Source organism: Onychostruthus taczanowskii, unplaced genomic scaffold (genome assembly GCF_017590055.1).
Source record: "Onychostruthus taczanowskii isolate IOZ18803 unplaced genomic scaffold, ASM1759005v1 scaffold12, whole genome shotgun sequence".
Classification (NCBI taxonomy): domain Eukaryota; kingdom Metazoa; phylum Chordata; class Aves; order Passeriformes; family Passeridae; genus Onychostruthus; species Onychostruthus taczanowskii.
In genome coordinates this window covers 581,719-585,649 of record NW_024498351.1, presented here as the reverse complement: position 1 = coordinate 585,649, position 3,931 = coordinate 581,719, and the positions used below count along the sequence as shown (strand labels likewise).

At 47.6% G+C, this 3,931-nt stretch overlaps 1 protein-coding gene across 1 annotated transcript in view; it reads right to left on the bottom strand.

Annotated features, from left to right (window-relative positions):
* Positions 1-3,690, bottom strand: part of SGMS2 (sphingomyelin synthase 2) — a 35,218-nt gene extending 31,528 nt beyond the window's left edge. Inside the window, exon 1 of the mRNA XM_041427899.1 lies at positions 3,629-3,690. The gene's annotated coding sequence lies outside the window, so the exon portion shown is untranslated. The remainder of the gene's footprint in view (positions 1-3,628) is intronic.
* Positions 3,691-3,931: the final 241 nt, after the last annotated feature.

The window sequence follows — 3,931 nt, the reverse complement described above, 5'->3', positions numbered from 1 at the left end:
CGCGCTCGCACCGCCCCGGCGCGCGCCGCTGCCGTGGCAGCCCCGGGCGGGCACAGCCGTGCCCGAGCCCCTGCCCTGGCAGCCCCGCACGGCTCCGTCCCGCTGCCGCCGGGCAAGGGCCACGTTAGCCCGCAAAAGGGGCCCGGCACCTGCCCTGCCCACCCTGAACCGCCTGCTACGGGAAGGGCACCGCCCGCCGCCGCAGCCACCGCGGGGGCAGGTGCCGGGGCCGCCCCCGCAGCCAGGCCACAGCCGAGCGCCGCCGCCCTCGCAGCGACGGGCTTCCCGGTTTTGCCGGGGGATTTGATTTCCCCAAATCTGCTCATGTGACAGATGACTGTCACTGAAACCCCCTGCTTCTCAAGTGTTTCACCCCCGTCTCTGAACTGGACTTGGCTTTCCTCGGGGTTCTGTTTGGCTTGCCTTTTTTTTTTTTTTTTTTTTTTTTGCGGTGGGTGGAGGGGTATTCCCCCCCCTCCCACTTTTGTTTTCAAAAGAGTTCCCCCATCACTACGTAGCAGACAGATTTTGTTGGGAGTTTTCCAGTGTAAGAAACACGTGATTGGCGGGGGAGGAAGGGAGGGGGAAGAAGGTGTCAACTCATCCTCACCGAAACTCGCTCTGGCCGATACACACCTGCCCTGCCTCGGTCACCCGGCTGCAGCGCCGAGCGGGCACATGACAGAGCCCGGCACACAGCCCTGGCTTCGAGGAAGGCACCTGACCCTCCGTTCGTCACCCCCCTGGAAAGCCCCCTTCACCCAGCTATTGGCTTTTCTGCTTGGGTTGCTCACACTTTGTTTTTTTCCACAAAAGCTTGGGGGAAGGGAAGAGAGAATTTATTCCAGCACAGAGTGGAAAAATTTTCCGCACTCTCAGTTTTCTGTGGGACAGGGAAACTACCCTGGTCCAACAGTGACAGCCAGGGCACTGCTACAGACAGAACGCCAGCACTTCCAAGTTTTATCTCCCGCAGGCTTAATGCAAACAGTCTCTTATAACCAGTTAAACAATTCAGCAAGGCTACTGCTGTGCGTGTTGCTAGGTGAATGAACATACACACCTGTAGTGCTGAACCAAAGAGGTCCGCTGGAGCCTCACAGCTCTCTGCTGCCGTCTCTCTACTGTAATCCCCCCTCCCACCACCCCTCCAATTCTCCTAAGTAGGTAATGCTTCCTTTAAAATAAAATCTGAAAGGGAAAAAAAAGGTACCATGGGCAGGGCATTTGTTTTTAACTGATTACAGAAATATGTAGATATGCTTATTGTATACACAATCACATACATGCCTTTGCAGAATTGTATCTTACTCCAAGCTGTTCTACAGAGAGGACATTAATGGACAGAGTAACAGTTCAAGAGTAGAAACAGCAATGCAATTGGAAAAAAAAAAAGTATCTACAGGCAAAGCAAAGTACAGCAAAGGCTAAACAGAGGCCTCCCCTAGTTTTCCTTAATTAAAAAAGAGCCACTGAAGAAAGGTTAAAAGCAAAGACTGTAAATTTTACTGGCATTTTTCTAAATTATTTCAATCAGTAAGCTGAAACATTGACATTACTCTTAAATAATAGTCTCTGAAGCACTGCATTTGAGTAAGTAAAAAATAGCAGTTCATTTTCTTACTTCATTCAAGGCTACACATCACCCCCAACCCCACAAGCCCACCCATGCAGATGAGAGGTTGCAGAGTAGAGCTCAGGGGTGGATCTGTGAGGAGCAGCTTCCAGGAGAGGGTCTTGAACTAATCTGGTAAGAACTGTTTGCAAGTCCCGCATAACAACAAACCTTCAAAAGCAAGCAGCAAATTTGTGAAGTCACAAAACTTGGTAGAGGAAGTAGTAGCATATCTCTTGACCTTTACTTTAAACAAAATTGACTTCAGAAGATTATTTTCAGACAGGAATTAAGTGAGAGATAACAAGACTTACAAAATGATAACTTATTTTGAGGAAAAAGAAACCTTGCACAAACAGACAGAATTCCATGGGGAGACTCACAAGTCACATTCCCCTTCACCTCCCAGGGAAGCAGATGAGAGGGAGAGAACACAGAAACAGAGCTTTGAGGGAAAAAATAATTACTGTTCCTTTCACTTGGAACAAACCCAGCATCTTTTTCATTACTGTTTACTTTTTCCCCCTTTCATGAGATCAGCAGGGATATCATTGGAAACAGTAATTCTATAACCGAACACAGCCAGCTTGTGCATTAAAATTCTGACTATTTCCAAAGAGACACTTGGGCAGTTTTCAGAAGCAGCTACCACCAGAATCCTGTTTAGTCCTACTATGGGAGAACTGAAGCTGCAAGATTTGGTTTGTGGAGGGGGGAACCAAGAAACCATACAGAAATTTCTAGTTCAAGCTGACTTTACAAGTTTATAGACAGAATAAACTACTACCAAAAAAAAAAAAGTTGCCTTTTTTTTTTTTTCTTTTTTTTTGTAGCTAAGCCATAGCAGAATTCTGTGCAGAAACTGACAGGCAAAAAACCCCAAAAAACTATGTACCTGTGCTCAGCCTAAGTAGTTTCAGAACTAATTAACCATATAAGTATATATGTTCTTAGAAGCTCACATATATTTGTAGCCTTTATTGCAGCTATGTTAAGGGCAGATGAAAACCTATATATTTTACATTGAAGCATGCCATACACTCCAATAATTCTAGTCACTTATAACTATTCCTGGCCTTTTCTTCAAGTAGCATATAAATCAGGGTAATCCTGCTAACTACTTCTAGTCAGGTCTAACACTGTATTCTGTACCCTGGATGTCATGGCAGTCCTATTATAGCTGTGAAGGTGTTAGTTGATAATTCTACCTCAAAACAGATGGAGTAACTCCAGAATGATTTATCATTCCCACCCAATTATGAAAGAGTAAAACACACTAAAGCCCAACGTAAGTAGAATATACCATTAAGAGATTCTTCATCAGTATACACATCCTCAATCCTTAAACACCCCCTAACAAAAATAAGTTCCAGTTTTTGAATTACAAGCATTTCAGCAATGACATGAATTCTAGGTCTCCAGATTATAATTTTTGATCCATTCACTAGCTCTTTTTCATCATCAACAGCTTTAGAACAAGGAGAAAGCTTACCTTGTAAATTCACCATTAATGTCACTATTTTTTGGCAACTGAACAAGTAGATGAAAAGATAAGCCCCAAGAGAAATCATAAGACAAGTTTTTCCATCACTCCTTCATAAGCACCATTTCCAAAGTACACAGTCCTGCCCTACTCCTGGAGAGGCTGGGGCCTTAAGAAACACATTTATAAATCACCACAGCTGGATCAAGCACAAGTTCAGCTGCTTAGATAGCAAACCTACCTTAACAGGTCAACCCCCCAAAAATAATTGGGAAATAAAAATTTAAAAAACCAAAATTAAAAAAAAAAAAAGCCACCAAACAAAGGAGACTACTAGTTACTATAAAGCACGAAGCTGCCAAGGCCAAGCGCTGCCATACTGAGCACACGAACGTCGCTTTAGCGCTGCCACCTTGCTCGAAGAACCCGCGAGCCAAGAAGCCCAGCGCCGCTCCCTCAGCTCCGGGGAGCCCGCCCCAGTCCCCAGGAGGGACACCCGGCGAAAGCGCTCCCCGCCTGCCCGGCCTTACCTGCGGCCTCCTGCGCTGGCCCAGCGCTCCGAGCCGCCCGGCCCTGCTGCCCGACTGCCGAGGCACGGCTGCCGCCCGCCCTTCCCGAGCTTTCAAAGGAGGCGGGAAGCGGCGCCAGGCCAATGGCAGCGGGAGCCCGCCCGCCCCGCAGGTGCCCGGCCGGGCTCGGCAGGGAGCGGCTGCCACCGCCTCCAAGCGCGCTGCCAGCGGTGTCCAGCTTGGAGGCATCTCTGGAGACATCCCTGGAGACAGCAGATGCTTCCTCCAGCTACTTTCTTTCGACTTCCCGACACCTACAAATCC